At 49.5% G+C, this 19,996-nt stretch overlaps 48 non-coding genes and 7 pseudogenes across 48 annotated transcripts; all 55 read left to right on the top strand.

The window, feature by feature from the left end:
* Positions 1-144: 144 nt before the first annotated feature.
* LOC149758613 (5S ribosomal RNA) lies at positions 145-263 on the top strand. Its single transcript, XR_016404017.1, has one exon. It is a non-coding gene; the product is annotated as a 5S ribosomal RNA (ribosomal RNA).
* A 246-nt stretch (positions 264-509) lies between these two features.
* Positions 510-628, top strand: LOC149758612 (5S ribosomal RNA; annotated as a pseudogene).
* A 247-nt stretch (positions 629-875) lies between these two features.
* Positions 876-994, top strand: LOC149758611 (5S ribosomal RNA). Its single transcript, XR_016408690.1, has one exon. It is a non-coding gene; the product is annotated as a 5S ribosomal RNA (ribosomal RNA).
* Positions 995-1,240: 246 nt separating this feature from the next.
* LOC149758610 (5S ribosomal RNA) lies at positions 1,241-1,359 on the top strand. Its single transcript, XR_016401672.1, has one exon. It is a non-coding gene; the product is annotated as a 5S ribosomal RNA (ribosomal RNA).
* A 246-nt stretch (positions 1,360-1,605) lies between these two features.
* Positions 1,606-1,724, top strand: LOC149758609 (5S ribosomal RNA). Its single transcript, XR_016411902.1, has one exon. It is a non-coding gene; the product is annotated as a 5S ribosomal RNA (ribosomal RNA).
* Positions 1,725-1,971: 247 nt separating this feature from the next.
* On the top strand, positions 1,972-2,090 carry LOC149758608 (5S ribosomal RNA). Its single transcript, XR_016404769.1, has one exon. It is a non-coding gene; the product is annotated as a 5S ribosomal RNA (ribosomal RNA).
* A 246-nt stretch (positions 2,091-2,336) lies between these two features.
* On the top strand, positions 2,337-2,455 carry LOC149758607 (5S ribosomal RNA). The gene has a single exon (XR_016400830.1). It is a non-coding gene; the product is annotated as a 5S ribosomal RNA (ribosomal RNA).
* A 245-nt stretch (positions 2,456-2,700) lies between these two features.
* Positions 2,701-2,819, top strand: LOC149758606 (5S ribosomal RNA). The gene has a single exon (XR_016408353.1). It is a non-coding gene; the product is annotated as a 5S ribosomal RNA (ribosomal RNA).
* Positions 2,820-3,066: 247 nt separating this feature from the next.
* LOC149758605 (5S ribosomal RNA) lies at positions 3,067-3,185 on the top strand. Its single transcript, XR_016403453.1, has one exon. It is a non-coding gene; the product is annotated as a 5S ribosomal RNA (ribosomal RNA).
* Positions 3,186-3,431: 246 nt separating this feature from the next.
* On the top strand, positions 3,432-3,550 carry LOC149758604 (5S ribosomal RNA). Its single transcript, XR_016412485.1, has one exon. It is a non-coding gene; the product is annotated as a 5S ribosomal RNA (ribosomal RNA).
* A 246-nt stretch (positions 3,551-3,796) lies between these two features.
* Positions 3,797-3,915, top strand: LOC149758603 (5S ribosomal RNA). The gene has a single exon (XR_016408352.1). It is a non-coding gene; the product is annotated as a 5S ribosomal RNA (ribosomal RNA).
* Positions 3,916-4,162: 247 nt separating this feature from the next.
* On the top strand, positions 4,163-4,281 carry LOC149758602 (5S ribosomal RNA). Its single transcript, XR_016408680.1, has one exon. It is a non-coding gene; the product is annotated as a 5S ribosomal RNA (ribosomal RNA).
* A 246-nt stretch (positions 4,282-4,527) lies between these two features.
* Positions 4,528-4,646, top strand: LOC149758601 (5S ribosomal RNA). The gene has a single exon (XR_016408669.1). It is a non-coding gene; the product is annotated as a 5S ribosomal RNA (ribosomal RNA).
* Positions 4,647-4,892: 246 nt separating this feature from the next.
* LOC149758600 (5S ribosomal RNA) lies at positions 4,893-5,011 on the top strand. The gene has a single exon (XR_016411901.1). It is a non-coding gene; the product is annotated as a 5S ribosomal RNA (ribosomal RNA).
* A 247-nt stretch (positions 5,012-5,258) lies between these two features.
* LOC149758599 (5S ribosomal RNA) lies at positions 5,259-5,377 on the top strand. Its single transcript, XR_016401359.1, has one exon. It is a non-coding gene; the product is annotated as a 5S ribosomal RNA (ribosomal RNA).
* Positions 5,378-5,623: 246 nt separating this feature from the next.
* Positions 5,624-5,742, top strand: LOC149758598 (5S ribosomal RNA). The gene has a single exon (XR_016405363.1). It is a non-coding gene; the product is annotated as a 5S ribosomal RNA (ribosomal RNA).
* A 246-nt stretch (positions 5,743-5,988) lies between these two features.
* Positions 5,989-6,107, top strand: LOC149758597 (5S ribosomal RNA). Its single transcript, XR_016408351.1, has one exon. It is a non-coding gene; the product is annotated as a 5S ribosomal RNA (ribosomal RNA).
* A 247-nt stretch (positions 6,108-6,354) lies between these two features.
* On the top strand, positions 6,355-6,473 carry LOC149758596 (5S ribosomal RNA). The gene has a single exon (XR_016406438.1). It is a non-coding gene; the product is annotated as a 5S ribosomal RNA (ribosomal RNA).
* A 246-nt stretch (positions 6,474-6,719) lies between these two features.
* Positions 6,720-6,838, top strand: LOC149758595 (5S ribosomal RNA). The gene has a single exon (XR_016412484.1). It is a non-coding gene; the product is annotated as a 5S ribosomal RNA (ribosomal RNA).
* Positions 6,839-7,084: 246 nt separating this feature from the next.
* LOC149758594 (5S ribosomal RNA) lies at positions 7,085-7,203 on the top strand (annotated as a pseudogene).
* A 247-nt stretch (positions 7,204-7,450) lies between these two features.
* On the top strand, positions 7,451-7,569 carry LOC149758593 (5S ribosomal RNA). Its single transcript, XR_016403046.1, has one exon. It is a non-coding gene; the product is annotated as a 5S ribosomal RNA (ribosomal RNA).
* Positions 7,570-7,815: 246 nt separating this feature from the next.
* Positions 7,816-7,934, top strand: LOC149758592 (5S ribosomal RNA). The gene has a single exon (XR_016404810.1). It is a non-coding gene; the product is annotated as a 5S ribosomal RNA (ribosomal RNA).
* Positions 7,935-8,180: 246 nt separating this feature from the next.
* On the top strand, positions 8,181-8,299 carry LOC149758591 (5S ribosomal RNA). The gene has a single exon (XR_016401444.1). It is a non-coding gene; the product is annotated as a 5S ribosomal RNA (ribosomal RNA).
* A 246-nt stretch (positions 8,300-8,545) lies between these two features.
* On the top strand, positions 8,546-8,664 carry LOC149758590 (5S ribosomal RNA). The gene has a single exon (XR_016408658.1). It is a non-coding gene; the product is annotated as a 5S ribosomal RNA (ribosomal RNA).
* Positions 8,665-8,910: 246 nt separating this feature from the next.
* On the top strand, positions 8,911-9,029 carry LOC149758589 (5S ribosomal RNA). The gene has a single exon (XR_016402754.1). It is a non-coding gene; the product is annotated as a 5S ribosomal RNA (ribosomal RNA).
* Positions 9,030-9,276: 247 nt separating this feature from the next.
* Positions 9,277-9,395, top strand: LOC149758588 (5S ribosomal RNA). Its single transcript, XR_016405628.1, has one exon. It is a non-coding gene; the product is annotated as a 5S ribosomal RNA (ribosomal RNA).
* A 246-nt stretch (positions 9,396-9,641) lies between these two features.
* Positions 9,642-9,760, top strand: LOC149758587 (5S ribosomal RNA; annotated as a pseudogene).
* Positions 9,761-10,006: 246 nt separating this feature from the next.
* LOC149758586 (5S ribosomal RNA) lies at positions 10,007-10,125 on the top strand. The gene has a single exon (XR_016401718.1). It is a non-coding gene; the product is annotated as a 5S ribosomal RNA (ribosomal RNA).
* A 246-nt stretch (positions 10,126-10,371) lies between these two features.
* Positions 10,372-10,490, top strand: LOC149758585 (5S ribosomal RNA). Its single transcript, XR_016400829.1, has one exon. It is a non-coding gene; the product is annotated as a 5S ribosomal RNA (ribosomal RNA).
* A 246-nt stretch (positions 10,491-10,736) lies between these two features.
* LOC149758584 (5S ribosomal RNA) lies at positions 10,737-10,855 on the top strand (annotated as a pseudogene).
* A 247-nt stretch (positions 10,856-11,102) lies between these two features.
* Positions 11,103-11,221, top strand: LOC149758583 (5S ribosomal RNA). Its single transcript, XR_016403452.1, has one exon. It is a non-coding gene; the product is annotated as a 5S ribosomal RNA (ribosomal RNA).
* A 246-nt stretch (positions 11,222-11,467) lies between these two features.
* On the top strand, positions 11,468-11,586 carry LOC149758582 (5S ribosomal RNA). Its single transcript, XR_016412483.1, has one exon. It is a non-coding gene; the product is annotated as a 5S ribosomal RNA (ribosomal RNA).
* Positions 11,587-11,832: 246 nt separating this feature from the next.
* On the top strand, positions 11,833-11,951 carry LOC149758581 (5S ribosomal RNA). Its single transcript, XR_016408350.1, has one exon. It is a non-coding gene; the product is annotated as a 5S ribosomal RNA (ribosomal RNA).
* A 247-nt stretch (positions 11,952-12,198) lies between these two features.
* Positions 12,199-12,317, top strand: LOC149758580 (5S ribosomal RNA). Its single transcript, XR_016403451.1, has one exon. It is a non-coding gene; the product is annotated as a 5S ribosomal RNA (ribosomal RNA).
* A 246-nt stretch (positions 12,318-12,563) lies between these two features.
* LOC149758579 (5S ribosomal RNA) lies at positions 12,564-12,682 on the top strand. The gene has a single exon (XR_016408652.1). It is a non-coding gene; the product is annotated as a 5S ribosomal RNA (ribosomal RNA).
* Positions 12,683-12,928: 246 nt separating this feature from the next.
* LOC149758578 (5S ribosomal RNA) lies at positions 12,929-13,047 on the top strand. The gene has a single exon (XR_016408645.1). It is a non-coding gene; the product is annotated as a 5S ribosomal RNA (ribosomal RNA).
* A 246-nt stretch (positions 13,048-13,293) lies between these two features.
* Positions 13,294-13,412, top strand: LOC149758577 (5S ribosomal RNA; annotated as a pseudogene).
* A 246-nt stretch (positions 13,413-13,658) lies between these two features.
* LOC149758576 (5S ribosomal RNA) lies at positions 13,659-13,777 on the top strand. Its single transcript, XR_016403416.1, has one exon. It is a non-coding gene; the product is annotated as a 5S ribosomal RNA (ribosomal RNA).
* A 246-nt stretch (positions 13,778-14,023) lies between these two features.
* On the top strand, positions 14,024-14,142 carry LOC149758575 (5S ribosomal RNA). Its single transcript, XR_016408349.1, has one exon. It is a non-coding gene; the product is annotated as a 5S ribosomal RNA (ribosomal RNA).
* A 247-nt stretch (positions 14,143-14,389) lies between these two features.
* On the top strand, positions 14,390-14,508 carry LOC149758574 (5S ribosomal RNA). The gene has a single exon (XR_016407788.1). It is a non-coding gene; the product is annotated as a 5S ribosomal RNA (ribosomal RNA).
* A 246-nt stretch (positions 14,509-14,754) lies between these two features.
* Positions 14,755-14,873, top strand: LOC149758573 (5S ribosomal RNA). The gene has a single exon (XR_016412482.1). It is a non-coding gene; the product is annotated as a 5S ribosomal RNA (ribosomal RNA).
* A 246-nt stretch (positions 14,874-15,119) lies between these two features.
* LOC149758572 (5S ribosomal RNA) lies at positions 15,120-15,238 on the top strand. The gene has a single exon (XR_016408348.1). It is a non-coding gene; the product is annotated as a 5S ribosomal RNA (ribosomal RNA).
* A 246-nt stretch (positions 15,239-15,484) lies between these two features.
* On the top strand, positions 15,485-15,603 carry LOC149758571 (5S ribosomal RNA; annotated as a pseudogene).
* Positions 15,604-15,849: 246 nt separating this feature from the next.
* On the top strand, positions 15,850-15,968 carry LOC149758570 (5S ribosomal RNA). Its single transcript, XR_016403414.1, has one exon. It is a non-coding gene; the product is annotated as a 5S ribosomal RNA (ribosomal RNA).
* A 246-nt stretch (positions 15,969-16,214) lies between these two features.
* Positions 16,215-16,333, top strand: LOC149758569 (5S ribosomal RNA). The gene has a single exon (XR_016408346.1). It is a non-coding gene; the product is annotated as a 5S ribosomal RNA (ribosomal RNA).
* Positions 16,334-16,580: 247 nt separating this feature from the next.
* Positions 16,581-16,699, top strand: LOC149758568 (5S ribosomal RNA). Its single transcript, XR_016403597.1, has one exon. It is a non-coding gene; the product is annotated as a 5S ribosomal RNA (ribosomal RNA).
* Positions 16,700-16,945: 246 nt separating this feature from the next.
* LOC149758567 (5S ribosomal RNA) lies at positions 16,946-17,064 on the top strand. The gene has a single exon (XR_016412481.1). It is a non-coding gene; the product is annotated as a 5S ribosomal RNA (ribosomal RNA).
* A 246-nt stretch (positions 17,065-17,310) lies between these two features.
* LOC149758566 (5S ribosomal RNA) lies at positions 17,311-17,429 on the top strand. Its single transcript, XR_016408345.1, has one exon. It is a non-coding gene; the product is annotated as a 5S ribosomal RNA (ribosomal RNA).
* Positions 17,430-17,676: 247 nt separating this feature from the next.
* Positions 17,677-17,795, top strand: LOC149758565 (5S ribosomal RNA). Its single transcript, XR_016403450.1, has one exon. It is a non-coding gene; the product is annotated as a 5S ribosomal RNA (ribosomal RNA).
* A 246-nt stretch (positions 17,796-18,041) lies between these two features.
* Positions 18,042-18,160, top strand: LOC149758564 (5S ribosomal RNA). Its single transcript, XR_016403184.1, has one exon. It is a non-coding gene; the product is annotated as a 5S ribosomal RNA (ribosomal RNA).
* Positions 18,161-18,406: 246 nt separating this feature from the next.
* LOC149758563 (5S ribosomal RNA) lies at positions 18,407-18,525 on the top strand. Its single transcript, XR_016401300.1, has one exon. It is a non-coding gene; the product is annotated as a 5S ribosomal RNA (ribosomal RNA).
* A 248-nt stretch (positions 18,526-18,773) lies between these two features.
* On the top strand, positions 18,774-18,892 carry LOC149758562 (5S ribosomal RNA). Its single transcript, XR_016403622.1, has one exon. It is a non-coding gene; the product is annotated as a 5S ribosomal RNA (ribosomal RNA).
* Positions 18,893-19,138: 246 nt separating this feature from the next.
* LOC149758561 (5S ribosomal RNA) lies at positions 19,139-19,257 on the top strand (annotated as a pseudogene).
* A 246-nt stretch (positions 19,258-19,503) lies between these two features.
* LOC149758560 (5S ribosomal RNA) lies at positions 19,504-19,622 on the top strand. Its single transcript, XR_016408634.1, has one exon. It is a non-coding gene; the product is annotated as a 5S ribosomal RNA (ribosomal RNA).
* A 246-nt stretch (positions 19,623-19,868) lies between these two features.
* LOC149758559 (5S ribosomal RNA) lies at positions 19,869-19,987 on the top strand. The gene has a single exon (XR_016406189.1). It is a non-coding gene; the product is annotated as a 5S ribosomal RNA (ribosomal RNA).
* Positions 19,988-19,996: the final 9 nt, after the last annotated feature.

Genomic DNA, 19,996 nt, shown 5'->3' with positions numbered 1-19,996 from the left:
CTGAGTCCGGAGACTGGCGGTGCCATGCCGCATAGCGGAACAGCGCGTTGAATCCTACGCCAGAACGGCCCCGGCAGCGCGAATGTCTCGGGCCGTCGAGGTCTACTGCTTTGTCATAAAAGGGAGTTTCGAAGGGCATGTCATGGGTGCGATCATACCAGCACTAATGCACCGGATCTCATCAGAACTTCGCAGTTAAGCGTGCTTGGGCGAGAGTAGTACTAGGATGGGTGACCCCCTGGGAAGTCCTCGTGTTGCACCCCTTTTATTTTTTGCCCGCTTTTTTATTTTTTGATAACATTTATTTTTTATTTTTCGGCTTTTGGCTTTTCCTCTTCGGATAATTTTTTTTCCCCGAAAATAAACTGAGTCCGGAGACTGGCGGTGCCATGCCGCATAGCGGAACAGCGTGTTGAATCCTACGCCAGAACGGCCCCGGCAGCGCGAATGTCTCGGGCCGTCGAGGTCTGCTACTTTGTCATAAAAGGGAGTTTCGAAGGGCATGTCTTGGGTGCGATCATACCAGCACTAATGCACCGGATCCTATCAGAACTCTGCAGTTAAGCGTGCTTGGGCGAGAGTAGTACTAGGATGGGTGACCCCCTGGGGAGTCCTCATGTTGCACCCTTTTTATTTTTTGCCCGCTTTTTTATTTTTTGATAATATTTATTTTTAATTTTTTGGCTTTTGGCTTTTCCTCTTCGGATAATTTTTTTCCCCCGACAATAAACTGGGTCCGGAGACTGGCGGTGCCATGCCGCATAGCGGGACCAGCGCGTTGAATCCTACGCCAGAACGGCCCCGGCAGCGCGAATGTCTCGGGCCGTCGAGGTCTGCTGCTTTGTCATAAAAGGGAGTTTCGAAGGGCGTATCATGGGTGCGATCATACCAGCACTAATGCACCGGATCCCATCAGAACTCCGCAGTTAAGCGTGCTTGGGCGAGAGTAGTACTAGGATGGGTGACCCCCTGGGAAGTCCTCGTGTTGCACCCCTTTTATTTTTTGCCCGCTTTTTTCTTTTTTGATAACATTTATTTTTAATTTTTTGGCTTTTGGCTTTTCCTCTTCGCATAATTTTTTTCCCTCGAAAATAAACTGAGTCCGGAGACTCGCGGTGCCATGCCGCATAGCGGAACAACGCATTGAATCCTACGCCAGAACGGCCCCGGCAGCGCGAATGTCTCGGGCCGTCGAGGTCTGCTGCTTTGTCATAAAAGGGTGTTTCGATGGGCATGTCATGTGTGCGATCATACCAGCACTAATGCACCGGATCCCATCAGAACTCCGCAGTTAAGCGTGCTTGGGCGAGAGTAGTACTAGGATGGGTGACCCCCTGGGAAGTCCTCGTGTTGCACCCCTTTTATTTTTGGCCCGCTTTTTTATTTTTTGATAATATTTATTTTTAATTTTTCGGCTTTTGGCTTTTCCTCTTCGGATAATTTTTTTCCCCCGAAAATAAACTGAGTCCGGAGACTCGCGGTGCCATGCCGCATAGCGGAACAGCGCGTTGAATCCTACACCAGAACGGCCCCGGCAGCGCGAATGTCTCGGGCCGTCGAGGTCTGCTGCTTTGTCATAAAAGGGAGTTTCGAAGGGCATGTCATGGGTGCGATCATACCAGCACTAATGCACCGGATCCCATCAGAACTCCGCAGTTAAGCGTGCTTGGGCGAGAGTAGTACTAGGATGGGTGACCCCCTGGGAAGTCCTCGTGTTGCACCCTTTTTATTTTTTTCTCCACTTTTTTATTTTTTGATAATATTTATTTTTAATTTTTCGGCTTTTGGCTTTTCCTCTTCGGATAATTTTTTTCCCCCGAAAATAAACTGAGTCCGTAGACTGGCGGTGCCATGCCGCATAGCGGAACAGCGCGTTGAATCCTACGCCAGAACGGCCCCGGCAGCGCGAATGTCTCGGGCCGTCGAGGTCTGCTGCTTTGTCATAAAAGGGTGTTTCGATGGGCATGTCATGGGTGCGATCATACCAGCACTAATGCACCGGATCCCATCAGAACTCTGCAGTTAAGCGTGCTTGGGCGAGAGTAGTACTAGGATGGGTGACCCCCTAGGAAGTCCTCGTGTTGCACCCCTTTTATTTTTTGCCCGCTTTTTTATTTTTTGATAATATTTATTTTTAATTTTTCGGCTTTTGGCTTTTCCTCTTCGGATAATTTTTTTCCCCCGAAAATAAACTGAGTCCGGAGACTGGCGGTGCCATGCCGCATAGCGGAACAGCGCGTTGAATCCTACGCCAGAACGGCCCCGGCAGCGCGAATGTCTCGGGCCGTCGAGGTCTGCTGCTTTGTCATAAAAGGGAGTTTCGAAGGGCATGTCATGGGTGCGATCATACCAGCACTAATGCACCGGATCTCATCAGAACTCCGCAGTTAAGCGTGCTTGGGCGAGAGTAGTACTAGGATGGGTGACCCCCTGGGAAGTCCTCGTGTTGCACCCCTTTTATTTTTTGCCCGCTTTTTTATTTTTTGATAACATTATTTTTTATTTTTCGGCTTTTGGCTTTTCCTCTTCGGATAATTTTTTTCCCCCGAAAATAAACTGAGTCCGGAGACTGGCGGTGCCATGCCGCATAGCGGAACAGCGTGTTGAATCCTACGCCAGAACGGCCCCGGCAGCGCGAATGTCTCGGGCCGTCGAGGTCTGCTACTTTGTCATAAAAGGGAGTTTCGAAGGGCATGTCTTGGGTGCGATCATACCAGCACTAATGCACCGGATCCTATCAGAACTCTGCAGTTAAGCGTGCTTGGGCGAGAGTAGTACTAGGATGGGTGACCCCCTGGGAAGTCCTCATGTTGCACCCTTTTTATTTTTTGCCCGCTTTTTTATTTTTTGATAATATTTATTTTTAATTTTTTGGCTTTTGGCTTTTTCTCTTCGGATAATTTTTTTCCCCCGACAATAAACTGGGTCCGGAGACTGGCGGTGCCATGCCGCATAGCGGGACCAGCGCGTTGAATCCTACGCCAGAACGGCCCCGGCAGCGCGAATGTCTCGGGCCGTCGAGGTCTGCTGCTTTGTCATAAAAGGGAGTTTCGAAGGGCATATCATGGGTGCGATCATACCAGCACTAATGCACCTGATCCCATCAGAACTCCGCAGTTAAGCGTGCTTGGGCGAGAGTAGTACTAGGATGGGTGACCCCCTGGGAAGTCCTCGTGTTGCACCCCTTTTATTTTTTGCCCGCTTTTTTATTTTTTGATAACATTTATTTTTTATTTTTCGGCTTTTGGCTTTTCCTCTTCGGATAATTTTTTTCCCCCGAAAATAAACTGAGTCCGGAGACTGGCGGTGCCATGCCGCATAGCGGAACAGCGCGTTGAATCCTACGCCAGAACGGCCCCGGCAGCGCGAATGTCTCGGGCCGTCGAGGTCTGCTGCTTTGTCATAAAAGGGAGTTTCGAAGGGCATGTCATGGGTGCGATCATACCAGCACTAATGCACCGGATCCCATCAGAACTCCGTAGTTAAGCGTGCTTGGGCGAGAGTAGTACTAGGATGGGTGACCCCCTGGGAAGTCCTCGTGTTGCACCCCTTTTATTTTTTGCCCGCTTTTTTATTTTTTGATAACATTTATTTTTTATTTTTCGGCTTTTGGCTTTTCCTCTTCGGATAATTTTTTTCCCCCGAAAATAAACTGAGTCCGGAGACTGGCGGTGCCATGCCGCATAGCGGAACAGCGTGTTGAATCCTACACCAGAACGGCCCCGGCAGCGCGAATGTCTCGGGCCGTCGAGGTCTGCTACTTTGTCATAAAAGGGAGTTTCGAAGGGCATGTCTTGGGTGCGATCATACCAGCACTAATGCACCGGATCCTATCAGAACTCTGCAGTTAAGCGTGCTTGGGCGAGAGTAGTACTAGGATGGGTGACCCCCTGGGAAGTCCTCATGTTGCACCCTTTTTATTTTTTGCCCGCTTTTTTATTTTTTGATAATATTTATTTTTAATTTTTTGGCTTTTGGCTTTTCCTCTTCGGATAATTTTTTTCCCCCGACAATAAACTGGGTCCGGAGACTGGCGGTGCCATGCCGCATAGCGGGACCAGCGCGTTGAATCGTACGCCAGAACGGCCCCGGCAGCGCGAATGTCTCGGGCCGTCGAGGTCTGCTGCTTTGTCATAAAAGGGAGTTTCGAAGGGCGTATCATGGGTGCGATCATACCAGCACTAATGCACCGGATCCCATCAGAACTCCGCAGTTAAGCGTGCTTGGGCGAGAGTAGTACTAGGATGGGTGACCCCCTGGGAAGTCCTCGTGTTGCACCCCTTTTATTTTTTGCCCGCTTTTTTCTTTTTTGATAACATTTATTTTTAATTTTTTGGCTTTTGGCTTTTCCTCTTCGGATAATTTTTTTCCCTCGAAAATAAACTGAGTCCGGAGACTCGCGGTGCCATGCCGCATAGCGGAACAACGCATTGAATCCTACGCCAGAACGGCCCCGGCAGCGCGAATGTCTCGGGCCGTCGAGGTCTGCTGCTTTGTCATAAAAGGGTGTTTCGATGGGCATGTCATGGGTGCGATCATACCAGCACTAATGCACCGGATCCCATCAGAACTCCGCAGTTAAGCGTGCTTGGGCGAGAGTAGTACTAGGATGGGTGACCCCCTGGGAAGTCCTCGTGTTGCACCCCTTTTATTTTTGGCCCGCTTTTTTATTTTTTGATAATATTTATTTTTAATTTTTCGGCTTTTGGCTTTTCCTCTTCGGATAATTTTTTTCCCCCGAAAATAAACTGAGTCCGGAGACTCGCGGTGCCATGCCGCATAGCGGAACAGCGCGTTGAATCCTACACCAGAACGGCCCCGGCAGCGCGAATGTCTCGGGCCGTCGAGGTCTGCTGCTTTGTCATAAAAGGGAGTTTCGAAGGGCATGTCATGGGTGCGATCATACCAGCACTAATGCACCGGATCCCATCAGAACTCCGCAGTTAAGCGTGCTTGGGCGAGAGTAGTACTAGGATGGGTGACCCCCTGGGAAGTCCTCGTGTTGCACCCTTTTTATTTTTTTCTCCACTTTTTTATTTTTTGATAATATTTATTTTTAATTTTTCGGCTTTTGGCTTTTCCTCTTCGGATAATTTTTTTCCCCCGAAAATAAACTGAGTCCGGAGACTGGCGGTGCCATGCCGCATAGCGGAACAGCGCGTTGAATCCTACGCCAGAACGGCCCCGGCAGCGCGAATGTCTCGGGCCGTCGAGGTCTGCTGCTTTGTCATAAAAGGGTGTTTCGATGGGCATGTCATGGGTGCGATCATACCAGCACTAATACACCGGATCCCATCAGAACTCCGCAGTTAAGCGTGCTTGGGCGAGAGTAGTACTAGGATGGGTGACCCCCTAGGAAGTCCTCGTGTTGCACCCCTTTTATTTTTTGCCCGCTTTTTTATTTTTTGATAATATTTATTTTTAATTTTTCGGCTTTTGGCTTTTCCTCTTCGGATAATTTTTTTCCCCCGAAAATAAACTGAGTCCGGAGACTGGCGGTGCCATGCCGCATAGCGGAACAGCGCGTTGAATCCTACGCCAGAACGGCCCCGGCAGCGCGAATGTCTCGGGCCGTCGAGGTCTGCTGCTTTGTCATAAAAGGGAGTTTCGAAGGGCATGTCATGGGTGCGATCATACCAGCACTAATGCACCGGATCTCATCAGAACTCCGCAGTTAAGCGTGCTTGGGCGAGAGTATTACTAGGATGGGTGACCCCCTGGGAAGTCCTCGTGTTGCACCCCTTTTATTTTTTGCCCGCTTTTTTATTTTTTGATAACATTTATTTTTTATTTTTCGGCTTTTGGCTTTTCCTATTCGGATAATTTTTTTCCCCCGAAAATAAACTGAGTCCGGAGACTGGCGGTGCCATGCCGCATAGCGGAACAGCGTGTTGAATCCTACGCCAGAACGGCCCCGGCAGCGCGAATGTCTCGGGCCGTCGAGGTCTGCTACTTTGTCATAAAAGGGAGTTTCGAAGGGCATGTCTTGGGTGCGATCATACCAGCACTAATGCACCGGATCCTATCAGAACTCTGCAGTTAAGCGTGCTTGGGCGAGAGTAGTACTAGGATGGGTGACCCCCTGGGAAGTCCTCATGTTGCACCCTTTTTATTTTTTGCCCGCTTTTTTATTTTTTGATAATATTTATTTTTAATTTTTTGGCTTTTGGCTTTTTCTCTTCGGATAATTTTTTTCCCCCGACAATAAACTGGGTCCGGAGACTGGCGGTGCCATGCCGCATAGCGGGACCAGCGCGTTGAATCCTACGCCAGAACGGCCCCGGCAGCGCGAATGTCTCGGGCCGTCGAGGTCTGCTGCTTTGTCATAAAAGGGAGTTTCGAAGGGCATATCATGGGTGCGATCGTACCAGCACTAATGCACCTGATCCCATCAGAACTCCGCAGTTAAGCGTGCTTGGGCGAGAGTAGTACTAGGATGGGTGACCCCCTGGGAAGTCCTCGTGTTGCACCCCTTTTATTTTTTGCCCGCTTTTTTATTTTTTGGTAACATTTATTTTTTATTTTTCGGCTTTTGGCTTTTCCTCTTCGGATAATTTTTTTCCCCCGAAAATAAACTGAGTCCGGAGACTCGCGGTGCCATGCCGCATAGCGGAACAGCGCGTTGAATCCTACGCCAGAACGGCCCCGGCAGCGCGAATGTCTCGGGCCGTCGAGGTCTGCTGCTTTGTCATAAAAGGGAGTTTCGAAGGGCATGTCATGGGTGCGATCATACCAGCACTAATGCACCGGATCCCATCAGAACTCCGTAGTTAAGCGTGCTTGGGCGAGAGTAGTACTAGGATGGGTGACCCCCTGGGAAGTCCTCGTGTTGCACCCCTTTTATTTTTTGCCCGCTTTTTTATTTTTTGATAACATTTATTTTTTATTTTTCGGCTTTTGGCTTTTCCTCTTCGGATAATTTTTTTCCTCCGAAAATAAACTGAGTCCGGAGACTGGCGGTGCCATGCCGCATAGCGGAACAGCGTGTTGAATCCTACACCAGAACGGCCCCGGCAGCGCGAATGTCTCGGGCCGTCGAGGTCTGCTACTTTGTCATAAAAGGGAGTTTCGAAGGGCATGTCTTGGGTGCGATCATACCAGCACTAATGCACCGGATCCTATCAGAACTCTGCAGTTAAGCGTGCTTGGGCGAGAGTAGTACTAGGATGGGTGACCCCCTGGGGAGTCCTCATGTTGCACCCTTTTTATTTTTTGCCCGCTTTTTTATTTTTTGATAATATTTATTTTTAATTTTTTGGCTTTTGGCTTTTCCTCTTCGGATAATTTTTTTCCCCCGACAATAAACTGGGTCCGGAGACTGGCGGTGCCATGCCGCATAGCGGGACCAGCGCGTTGAATCCTACGCCAGAACGGCCCCGGCAGCGCGAATGTCTCGGGCCGTCGAGGTCTGCTGCTTTGTCATAAAAGGGAGTTTCGAAGGGCGTATCATGGGTGCGATCATACCAGCACTAATGCACCGGATCCCATCAGAACTCCGCAGTTAAGCGTGCTTGGGCGAGAGTAGTACTAGGATGGGTGACCCCCTCGGAAGTCCTCGTGTTGCACCCCTTTTATTTTTTGCCCGCTTTTTTCTTTTTTGATAACATTTATTTTTAATTTTTTGGCTTTTGGCTTTTCCTCTTCGCATAATTTTTTTCCCTCGAAAATAAACTGAGTCCGGAGACTCGCGGTGCCATGCCGCATAGCGGAACAACGCATTGAATCCTACGCCAGAACGGCCCCGGCAGCGCGAATGTCTCGGGCCGTCGAGGTCTGCTGCTTTGTCATAAAAGGGTGTTTCGATGGGCATGTCATGTTTGCGATCATACCAGCACTAATGCACCGGATCCCATCAGAACTCCGCAGTTAAGCGTGCTTGGGCGAGAGTAGTACTAGGATGGGTGACCCCCTGGGAAGTCCTCGTGTTGCACCCCTTTTATTTTTGGCCCGCTTTTTTATTTTTTGATAATATTTATTTTTAATTTTTCGGCTTTTGGCTTTTCCTCTTCGGATAATTTTTTTCCCCCGAAAATAAACTGAGTCCGGAGACTGGCGGTGCCATGCCGCATAGCGGAACAGCGCGTTGAATCCTATGCCAGAACGGCCCCGGCAGCGCGAATGTCTCGGGCCGTCGAGGTCTGCTGCTTTGTCATAAAAGGGTGTTTCGATGGGCATGTCATGGGTGCGATCATACCAGCACTAATGCACCGGATCCCATCAGAACTCTGCAGTTAAGCGTGCTTGGGCGAGAGTAGTACTAGGATGGGTGACCCCCTGGGAAGTCCTCGTGTTGCACCCCTTTTATTTTTTGCCCGCTTTTTTCTTTTTTGATAACATTTATTTTTAATTTTTTGGCTTTTGGCTTTTCCTCTTCGGATAATTTTTTTCCCTCGAAAATAAACTGAGTCCGGAGACTCGCGGTGCCATGCCGCATAGCGGAACAACGCATTGAATCCTACGCCAGAACGGCCCCGGCAGCGCGAATGTCTCGGGCCGTCGAGGTCTGCTGCTTTGTCATAAAAGGGTGTTTCGATGGGCATGTCATGGGTGCGATCATACCAGCACTAATGCACCGGATCCCATCAGAACTCCGCAGTTAAGCGTGCTTGGGCGAGAGTAGTACTAGGATGGGTGACCCCCTGGGAAGTCCTCGTGTTGCACCCCTTTTATTTTTGGCCCGCTTTTTTATTTTTTGATAATATTTATTTTTAATTTTTCGGCTTTTGGCTTTTCCTCTTCGGATAATTTTTTTCCCCCGAAAATAAACTGAGTCCGGAGACTCGCGGTGCCATGCCGCATAGCGGAACAGCGCGTTGAATCCTACACCAGAACGGCCCCGGCAGCGCGAATGTCTCGGGCCGTCGAGGTCTGCTGCTTTGTCATAAAAGGGAGTTTCGAAGGGCATGTCATGGGTGCGATCATACCAGCACTAATGCACCGGATCCCATCAGAACTCCGCAGTTAAGCATGCTTGGGCGAGAGTAGTACTAGGATGGGTGACCCCCTGGGAAGTCCTCGTGTTGCACCCTTTTTATTTTTTTCTCCATTTTTTTATTTTTTGATAATATTTATTTTTAATTTTTCGGCTTTTGGCTTTTCCTCCTCGGATAATTTTTTTCCCCCGAAAATAAACTGAGTCCGGAGACTGGCGGTGCCATGCCGCATAGCGGAACAGCGCGTTGAATCCTACGCCAGAACGGCCCCGGCAGCGCGAATGTCTCGGGCCGTCGAGGTCTGCTGCTTTGTCATAAAAGGGTGTTTCGATGGGCATGTCATGGGTGCGATCATACCAGCACTAATGCACCGGATCCCATCAGAACTCCGCAGTTAAGCGTGCTTGGGCAAGAGTAGTACTAGGATGGGTGACCCCCTAGGAAGTCCTCGTGTTGCACCCCTTTTATTTTTTGCCCGCTTTTTTATTTTTTGATAATATTTATTTTTAATTTTTCGGCTTTTGGCTTTTCCTCTTCGGATAATTTTTTTCCCCCGAAAATAAACTGAGTCCGGAGACTCGCGGTGCCATGCCGCATAGCGGAACAGCGCGTTGAATCCTACGCCAGAACGGCCCCGGCAGCGCGAATGTCTCGGGCCGTCGCGGTCTGCTGCTTTGTCATAAAAGGGAGTTTCGAAGGGCATGTCATGGGTGCGATCATACCAGCACTAATGCACCGGATCCCATCATAACTCCGCAGTTAGGCGTGCTTGGGCGAGAGAAGTACTAGGATGGGTGACCCCCTGGGAAGTCCTCGTGTTGCACCCTTTTTATTTTTTGCCCGCTTTTTTATTTTTTGATAATATTTATTTTTAATTTTTTGGCTTTTGGCTTTTCCTCTTCGGATAATTTTTTCCCCCCGAAAATAAACTGAGTCCGGAGACTGGCGGTGCCATGCCGCATAGCGGAACAGCGCGTTGAATCCTACGCCAGAACGGCCCCGGCTGCGCGAATGTCTCGGGCCGTCGAGGTCTGCTGCTTTGTCATAAAAGGGAGTTTCGAAGGGCATGTCATGGGTGCGATCATACCAGCACTAATGCACCGGATCCCATCAGAACTCCGCAGTTAAGCGTGCTTGGGCGAGAGTTGTACTAGGATGGGTGACCCCATGGGAAGTCCTCGTGTTGCACCCCTTTTATTTTTTGCCCGCTTTTTTATTTTTTGATAACATTTATTTTTTATTTTTCGGCTTTTGGCTTTTCCTCTTCGGATAATTTTTTTCCCCCGAAAATAAACTGAGTCCGGAGACTGGCGGTGCCATGCCGCATAGCGGAACAGCGCGTTGAATCCTACGCCAGAACGGCCCCGGCAGCGCGAATGTCTCGGGCCGTCGAGGTCTGCTGCTTTGTCATAAAAGGGAGTTTCGAAGGGCATGTCATGGGTGCGATCATACCAGCACTAATGCACCGGATCTCATCAGAACTCCGCAGTTAAGCGTGCTTGGGCGAGAGTAGTACTAGGATGGGTGACCCCCTGGGAAGTCCTCGTGTTGCACCCCTTTTATTTTTTGCCCGCTTTTTTATTTTTTGATAACATTTATTTTTTATTTTTCGGCTTTTGGCTTTTCCTCTTCGGATAATTTTTTTCCCCCGAAAATAAACTGAGTCCGGAGACTGGCGGTGCCATGCCGCATAGCGGAACAGCGTGTTGAATCCTACGCCAGAACGGCCCCGGCAGCGCGAATGTCTCGGGCCGTCGAGGTCTGCTACTTTGTCATAAAAGGGAGTTTCGAAGGGCATGTCTTGGGTGCGATCATACCAGCACTAATGCACCGGATCCTATCAGAACTCTGCAGTTAAGCGTGCTTGGGCGAGAGTAGTACAAGGATGGGTGACCCCCTGGGAAGTCCTCATGTTGCACCCTTTTTATTTTTTGCCCGCTTTTTTATTTTTTGATAATATTTATTTTTAATTTTTTGGCTTTTGGCTTTTCCTCTTCGGATAATTTTTTTCCCCCGACAATAAACTGGGTCCGGAGACTGGCGGTGCCATGCCGCATAGCGGGACCAGCGCGTTGAATCCTACGCCAGAACGGCCCCGGCAGCGCGAATGTCTCGGGCCGTCGAGGTCTGCTACTTTGTCATAAGAGGGAGTTTCGAAGGGCATATCATGGGTGCGATCATACCAGCACTAATGCACCTGATCCCATCAGAACTCCGCAGTTAAGCGTGCTTGGGCGAGAGTAGTACTAGGATGGGTGACCCCCTGGGAAGTCCTCGTGTTGCACCCCTTTTATTTTTTGCCCGCTTTTTTATTTTTTGATAACATTTATTTTTTATTTTTCGGCTTTTGGCTTTTCCTCTTCGGATAATTTTTTTCCCCCGAAAATAAACTGAGTCCGGAGACTGGCGGTGCCATGCCGCATAGCGGAACAGCGCGTTGAATCCTACGCCAGAACGGCCCCGGCAGCGCGAATGTCTCGGGCCGTCGAGGTCTGCTGCTTTGTCATAAAAGGGAGTTTCGAAGGGCATGTCATGGGTGCGATCATACCAGCACTAATGCACCGGATCCCATCAGAACTCCGTAGTTAAGCGTGCTTGGGCGAGAGTAGTACTAGGATGGGTGACCCCCTGGGAAGTCCTCGTGTTGCACCCCTTTTATTTTTTGCCCGCTTTTTTATTTTTTGATAACATTTATTTTTTATTTTTCGGCTTTTGGCTTTTCCTCTTCGGATAATTTTTTTCCCCCGAAAATAAACTGAGTCCGGAGACTGGCGGTGCCATGCCGCATAGCGAAACAGCGTGTTGAATCCTACGCCAGAACGGCCCCGGCAGCGCGAATGTCTCGGGCCGTCGAGGTCTGCTACTTTGTCATAAAAGGGAGTTTCGAAGGGCATGTCTTGGGTGCGATCATACCAGCACTAATGCACCGGATCCTATCAGAACTCTGCAGTTAAGCGTGCTTGGGCGAGAGTAGTACTAGGATGGGTGACCCCCTGGGAAGTCCTCATGTTGCACCCTTTTTATTTTTTGCCCGCTTTTTTATTTTTTGATAATATTTATTTTTAATTTTTTGGCTTTTGGCTTTTCCTCTTCGGATAATTTTTTTCCCCCGACAATAAACTGGGTCCGGAGACTGGCGGTGCCATGCCGCATAGCGGGACCAGCGCGTTGAATCCTACGCCAGAACGGCCCCGGCAGCGCGAATGTCTCGGGCCGTCGAGGTCTGCTGCTTTGTCATAAAAGGGAGTTTCGAAGGGCATATCATGGGTGCGATCATACCAGCACTAATGCACCTGATCCCATCAGAACTCCGCAGTTAAGCGTGCTTGGGCGAGAGTAGTACTAGGATGGGTGACCCCCTGGGAAGTCCTCGTGTTGCACCCCTTTTATTTTTTGCCCGCTTTTTTCTTTTTTGATAACATTTATTTTTAATTTTTTGGCTTTTGGCTTTTCCTCTTCGGATAATTTTTTTCCCTCGAAAATAAACTGAGTCCGGAGACTCGCGGTGCCATGCCGCATAGCGGAACAGCGCATTGAATCCTACGCCAGAACGGCCCCGGCAGCGCGAATGTCTCGGGCCGTCGAGGTCTGCTGCTTTGTCATAAAAGGGTGTTTCGATGGGCATGTCATGGGTGCGATCATACCAGCACTAATGCACCGGATCCCATCAGAACTCCGCAGTTAAGCGTGCTTGGGCGAGAGTAGTACTAGGATGGGTGACCCCCTGGGAAGTCCTCGTGTTGCACCCCTTTTATTTTTGGCCCGCTTTTTTATTTTTTGATAATATTTATTTTTAATTTTTCGGCTTTTGGCTTTTCCTCTTCGGATAATTTTTTTCCCCCGAAAATAAACTGAGTCCGGAGACTCGCGGTGCCATGCCGCATAGCGGAACAGCGCGTTGAATCCTACGCCAGAACGGCCCCGGCGGCGCGAATGTCTCGGGCCGTCGAGGTCTGCTGCTTTGTCATAAAAGGGAGTTTCGATGGGCATGTCATGGGTGCGATCATACCAGCACTAATGCACCGGATCCCATCAGAACTCCGCAGTTAAGCGTGCTTGGGCGAGAGTAGTACTAGGATGGGTGACCCCCTGGGAAGTCCTCGTGTTGCACCCCTTTTATTTTTTGCCCGCTTTTTTATTTTTTGATAATATTTATTTTTAATTTTTCGGCTTTTGGCTTTTCCTCTTCGGATAATTTTTTTCCCCCGAAAATAAACTGAGTCCGGAGACTCGCGGTGCCATGCCGCATAGCGGAACAGCGCGTTGAATCCTACGCCAGAACGGCCCCGGCAGCGCGAATGTCTCGGGCCGTCGCGGTCTGCTGCTTTGTCATAAAAGGGAGTTTCGAAGGGCATGTCATGGGTGCGATCATACCAGCACTAATGCACCGGATCCCATCATAACTCCGCAGTTAGGCGTGCTTGGGCGAGAGAAGTACTAGGATGGGTGACCCCCTGGGAAGTCCTCGTGTTGCACCCTTTTTATTTTTTGCCCGCTTTTTTATTTTTTGATAATATTTATTTTTAATTTTTTGGCTTTTGGCTTTTCCTCTTCGGATAATTTTTTCCCCCCGAAAATAAACTGAGTCCGGAGACTGGCGGTGCCATGCCGCATAGCGGAACAGCGCGTTGAATCCTACGCCAGAACGGCCCCGGCAGCGCGAATGTCTCGGGCCGTCGAGGTCTGCTGCTTTGTCATAAAAGGGAGTTTCGAAGGGCATGTCATGGGTGCGATCATACCAGCACTAATGCACCGGATCCCATCAGAACTCCGCAGTTAAGCGTGCTTGGGCGAAAGTAGTACTAGGATGGGTGACCCCCTGGGAAGTCCTCGTGTTGCACCCCTTTTATTTTTTGCCCGCTTTTTTATTTTTTGATAACATTTATTTTTTATTTTTCGGCTTTTGGCTTTTCCTCTTCGGATAATTTTTTTCCCCCGAAAATAAACTGAGTCCGGAGACTGGCGGTGCCATGCCGCATAGCGGAACAGCATGTTGAATCCTACGCCAGAACGGCCCCGGCAGCGCGAATGTCTCGGGCCGTCGAGGTCTGCTACTTTGTCATAAAAGGGAGTTTCGAAGGGCATGTCTTGGGTGCGATCATACCAGCACTAATGCACCGGATCCTATCAGAACTCTGCAGTTAAGCGTGCTTGGGCGAGAGTAGTACTAGGATGGGTGACCCCCTGGGAAGTCCTCATGTTGCACCCTTTTTATTTTTTGCCCGCTTTTTTATTTTTTGATAATATTTATTTTTAATTTTTTGGCTTTTGGCTTTTCCTCTTCGGATAATTTTTTTCCCCCGACAATAAACTGGGTCCGGAGACTGGCGGTGCCATGCCGCATAGCGGGACCAGCGCGTTGAATCCTACGCCAGAACGGCCCCGGCAGCGCGAATGTCTCGGGCCGTCGAGGTCTGCTGCTTTGTCATAAAAGGGAGTTTCGAAGGGCATATCATGGGTGCGATCATACCAGCACTAATGCACCTGATCCCATCAGAACTCCGCAGTTAAGCGTGCTTGGGAGAGAGTAGTACTAGGATGGGTGACCCCCTGGGAAGTCCTCGTGTTGCACCCCTTTTATTTTTTGCCCGCTTTTTTATTTTTTGATAACATTTATTTTTTATTTTTCGGCTTTTGGCTTTTCCTCTTCGGATAATTTTTTTCCCCCGAAAATAAACTGAGTCCGGAGACTGGCGGTGCCATGCCGCATAGCGGAACAGCGCGTTGAATCCTACGCCAGAACGGCCCCGGCAGCGCGAATGTCTCGGGCCGTCGAGGTCTGCTGCTTTGTCATAAAAGGGAGTTTCGAAGGGCATGTCATGGGTGCGATCATACCAGCACTAATGCACCGGATCCCATCAGAACTCCGTAGTTAAGCGTGCTTGGGCGAGAGTAGTACTAGGATGGGTGACCCCCTGGGAAGTCCTCGTGTTGCACCCCTTTTATTTTTTGCCCGCTTTTTTATTTTTTGATAACATTTATTTTTTATTTTTCGGCTTTTGGCTTTTCCTCTTCGGATAATTTTTTTCCCCCGAAAATAAACTGAGTCCGGAGACTGGCGGTGCCATGCCGCATAGCGGAACAGCGTGTTGAATCCTACGGCAGAACGGCCCCGGCAGCGCGAATGTCTCGGGCCGTCGAGGTCTGCTACTTTGTCATAAAAGGGAGTTTCGAAGGGCATGCCTTGGGTGCGATCATACCAGCACTAATGCACCGGATCCTATCAGAACTCTGCAGTTAAGCGTGCTTGGGCGAGAGTAGTACTAGGATGGGTGACCCCCTGGGAAGTCCTCATGTTGCACCCTTTTTATTTTTTGCCCGCTTTTTTATTTTTTGATAATATTTATTTTTAATTTTTTGGCTTTTGGCTTTTCCCCTTCGGATAATTTTTTTCCCCCGACAATAAACTGGGTCCGGAGACTCGCGGTGCCATGCCGCATAGCGGAACAGCGCGTTGAATCCTACGCCAGAACGGCCCCGGCAGCGCGAATGTCTCGGGCCGTCGCGGTCTGCTGCTTTGTCATAAAAGGGAGTTTCGAAGGGCATGTCATGGGTGCGATCATACCAGCACTAATGCACCGGATCCCATCATAACTCCGCAGTTAGGCGTGCTTGGGCGAGAGAAGTACTAGGATGGGTGACCCCCTGGGAAGTCCTCGTGTTGCACCCTTTTTATTTTTTGCCCGCTTTTTTATTTTTTGATAATATTTATTTTTAATTTTTTGGCTTTTGGCTTTTCCTCTTCGGATAGTTTTTTTCCCCCGAAAATAAACTGAGTCCGGAGACTGGCGGTGCCATGCCGCATAGCGGAACAGCGCGTTGAATCCTACGCCAGAACGGCCCCGGCAGCGCGAATGTCTCGGGCCGTCGAGGTCTGCTGCTTTGTCATAAAAGGGAGTTTCGAAGGGCATGTCATGGGTGCGATCATACCAGCACTAATGCACCGGATCCCATCAGAACTCCGCAGTTAAGCGTGCTTGGGCGAAAGTAGTACTAGGATGGGTGACCCCCTGGGAAGTCCTCGTGTTGCACCCCTTTTATTTTTTGCCCGCTTTTTTATTTTTTGATAACATTTATTTTTTATTTTTCGGCTTTTGGCTTTTCCTCTTCGGATAATTTTTTTCCCCCGAAAATAAACTGAGTCCGGAGACTGGCGGTGCCATGCCGCATAGCGGAACAGCGTGTTGAATCCTACGCCAGAACGGCCCCGGCAGCGCGAATGTCTCGGGCCGTCGAGGTCTGCTACTTTGTCATAAAAGGGAGTTTCGAAGGGCATGTCTTGGGTGCGATCATACCAGCACTAATGCACCGGATCCTATCAGAACTCTGCAGTTAAGCGTGCTTGGGCGAGAGTAGTACTAGGATGGGTGACCCCCTGGGAAGTCCTCATGTTGCACCCTTTTTATTTTTTGCCCGCTTTTTTATTTTTTGATAATATTTATTTTTAATTTTTTGGCTTTTGGCTTTTCCTCTTCGGATAATTTTTTTCCCCCGACAATAAACTGGGTCCGGAGACTGGCGGTGCCATGCCGCATAGCGGGACCAGCGCGTTGAATCCTACGCCAGAACGGCCCCGGCAGCGCGAATGTCTCGGGCCGTCGAGGTCTGCTGCTTTGTCATAAAAGGGAGTTTCGAAGGGCATATCATGGGTGCGATCATACCAGCACTAATGCACCTGATCCCATCAGAACTCCGCAGTTAAGCGTGCTTGGGCGAGAGTAGTACTAGGATGGGTGACCCCATGGGAAGTCCTCGTGTTGCACCCCTTTTATTTTTTGCCCGCTTTTTTATTTTTTGATAACATTTATTTTTTATTTTTCGGCTTTTGGCTTTTCCTCTTCGGATAATTTTTTTCCCCCGAAAATAAACTGAGTCCGGAGACTGGCGGTGCCATGCCGCATAGCGGAACAGCGCGTTGAATCCTACGCCAGAACGGCCCCGGCAGCGCGAATGTCTCGGGCCGTCGAGGTCTGCTGCTTTGTCATAAAAGGGAGTTTCGAAGGGCATGTCATGGGTGCGATCATACCAGCACTAATGCACCGGATCCCATCAGAACTCCGTAGTTAAGCGTGCTTGGGCGAGAGTAGTACTAGGATGGGTGACCCCCTGGGAAGTCCTCGTGTTGCACCCCTTTTATTTTTTGCCCGCTTTTTTATTTTTTGATAACATTTATTTTTTATTTTTCGGCTTTTGGCTTTTCCTCTTCGGATAATTTTTTTCCCCCGAAAATAAACTGAGTCCGGAGACTGGCGGTGCCATGCCGCATAGCGGAACAGCGTGTTGAATCCTACGGCAGAACGGCCCCGGCAGCGCGAATGTCTCGGGCCGTCGAGGTCTGCTACTTTGTCATAAAAGGGAGTTTCGAAGGGCATGTCTTGGGTGCGATCATACCAGCACTAATGCACCGGATCCTATCAGAACTCTGCAGTTAAGCGTGCTTGGGCGAGAGTAGTACTAGGATGGGTGACCCCCTGGGAAGTCCTCATGTTGCACCCTTTTTATTTTTTGCCCGCTTTTTTATTTTTTGATAATATTTATTTTTAATTTTTTGGCTTTTGGCTTTTCCCCTTCGGATAATTTTTTTCCCCCGACAATAAACTGGGTCCGGAGACTGGCGGTGCCATGCCGCATAGCGGGACCAGCGCGTTGAATCCTACGCCAGAACGGCCCCGGCAGCGCGAATGTCTCGGGCCGTCGAGGTCTGCTGCTTTGTCATAAAAGGGAGTTTCGAAGGGCATATCATGGGTGCGATCATACCAGCACTAATGCACCTGATCCCATCAGAACTCCGCAGTTAAGCGTGCTTGGGCGAGAGTAGTACTAGGATGGGTGACCCCCTGGGAAGTCCTCGTGTTGCACCCCTTTTATTTTTTGCCCGCTTTTTTCTTTTTTGATAACATTTATTTTTAATTTTTTGGCTTTTGGCTTTTCCTCTTCGGATAATTTTTTTCCCTCGAAAATAAACTGAGTCCGGAGACTCGCGGTGCCATGCCGCATAGCGGAACAGCGCATTGAATCCTACGCCAGAACGGCCCCGGCAGCGCGAATGTCTCGGGCCGTCGAGGTCTGCTGCTTTGTCATAAAAGGGTGTTTCGATGGGCATGTCATGGGTGCGATCATACCAGCACTAATGCACCGGATCCCATCAGAACTCCGCAGTTAAGCGTGCCTGGGCGAGAGTAGTACTAGGACGGGTGACCCCCTGGGAAGTACTCGTGTTGCACCCCTTTTATTTTTTGCCCGCTTTTTTATTTTTTGATAATATTTATTTTTAATTTTTCGGCTTTTGGCTTTTCCTCTTCGGATAATTTTTTTCCCCCGAAAATAAACTGAGTCCGGAGACTGGCGGTGCCATGCCGCATAGCGGAACAGCGCGTTGAATCCTACGCCAGAACGGCCCCGGCATCGCGAATGTCTCGGTCCGTCGAGGTCTGCTGCTTTGTCATAAAAGGGAGTTTCGAAGGGCATGTCATAGGTGCGATCATACCAGCACTAATGCACCGGATCCCATCAGAACTCCGCAGTTAAGCGTGCTTGGGCGAGAGTAGTACTAGGATGGGTGACCCCCTGGGAAGTCCTCGTGTCGCACCCTTTTTATTTTTTTCTCCACTTTTTTATTTTTTGATAATATTTATTTTTAATTTTTCGGCTTTTGGCTTTTCCTCTTCGGATAATTTTTTTTCCCCGAAAATAAACTGAGTCCGGAGACTGGCGGTGCCATGCCGCATAGCGGGAATAGCGCGTTGAATCCTACGCCAGAACGGCCCCGGCGGCGCGAATGTCTCGGGCCGTCGAGGTCTGCTGCTTTGTCATAAAAGGGAGTTTCGATGGGCATGTCATAGGTGCGATCATACCAGCACTAATGCACCGGATCCCATCAGAACTCCGCAGTTAAGTGTGCTTGGGCGAGAGTAGTACTAGGATGGGTGACCCCCTGGGAAGTCCTCGTGTTGCACCCCTTTTATTTTTTGCCCGCTTTTTTATTTTTTGATAATATTTATTTTTAATTTTTCGGCTTTTGGCTTTTCCTCTTCGGATAATTTTTTTCCCCCGAAAATAAACTGAGTCCGGAGACTCGCGGTGCCATGCCGCATAGCGGAACAGCGCGTTGAATCCTACGCCAGAACGGCCCCGGCAGCGCGAATGTCTCGGGCCGTCGCGGTCTGCTGCTTTGTCATAAAAGGGAGTTTCGAAGGGCATGTCATGGGTGCGATCATACCAGCACTAATGCACCGGATCCCATCATAACTCCGCAGTTAGGCGTGCTTGGGCGAGAGAAGTACTAGGATGGGTGACCCCCTGGGAAGTCCTCGTGTTGCACCCTTTTTATTTTTTGCCCGCTTTTTTATTTTTTGATAATATTTATTTTTAATTTTTTGGCTTTTGGCTTTTCCTCTTCGGATAATTTTTTTCCCCCGAAAATAAACTGAGTCCGGAGACTGGCGGTGCCATGCCGCATAGCGGAACAGCGCGTTGAATCCTACGCCAGAACGGCCCCGGTAGCGCGAATGTCTCGGGCCGTCGAGATCTGCTGCTTTGTCATAAAAGGGAGTTTCGAAGGGCATGTCATGGGTGCGATCATACCAGCACTAATGCACCGGATCCCATCAGAACTCCGCAGTTAAGCGTGCTTGGGCGAGAGTAGTACTAGGATGGGTGACCCCCTGGGAAGTCCTCGTGTTGCACCCCTTTTATTTTTTGCCCGCTTTTTTATTTTTTGATAACATTTATTTTTTATTTTTCGGCTTTTGGCTTTTCCTCTTCGGATAATTTTTTTCCCCCGAAAATAAACTGAGTCCGGAGACTGGCGGTGCCATGCCGCATAGCGGAACAGCGCGTTGAATCCTACGCCAGAACGGCCCCGGCAGCGCGAATGTCTCGGGCCGTCGAGGTCTGCTGCTTTGTCATAAAAGGGAGTTTCGAAGGGCATGTCATGCGTGCGATCATACCAGCACTAATGCACCGGATCCCATCAGAACTCCGCAGTTAAGCGTGCTTGGGCGAGAGTAGTACTAGGATGGGTGACCCCCTGGAAAGTCCTCGTGTTGCACCCCTTTTATTTT

The sequence above is a fragment of the Phoenix dactylifera genome, chromosome 4 (genome assembly GCF_051530095.1).
Source record: "Phoenix dactylifera cultivar Ajwa chromosome 4, Ajwa_hap1_PhDact_Kaust_v1.1, whole genome shotgun sequence".
Lineage (NCBI taxonomy): Eukaryota > Viridiplantae > Streptophyta > Magnoliopsida > Arecales > Arecaceae > Phoenix > Phoenix dactylifera.
The sequence above is the reverse complement of the archived record's forward strand: the minus strand, read 5'-3'. Positions and strand labels throughout refer to the sequence as shown.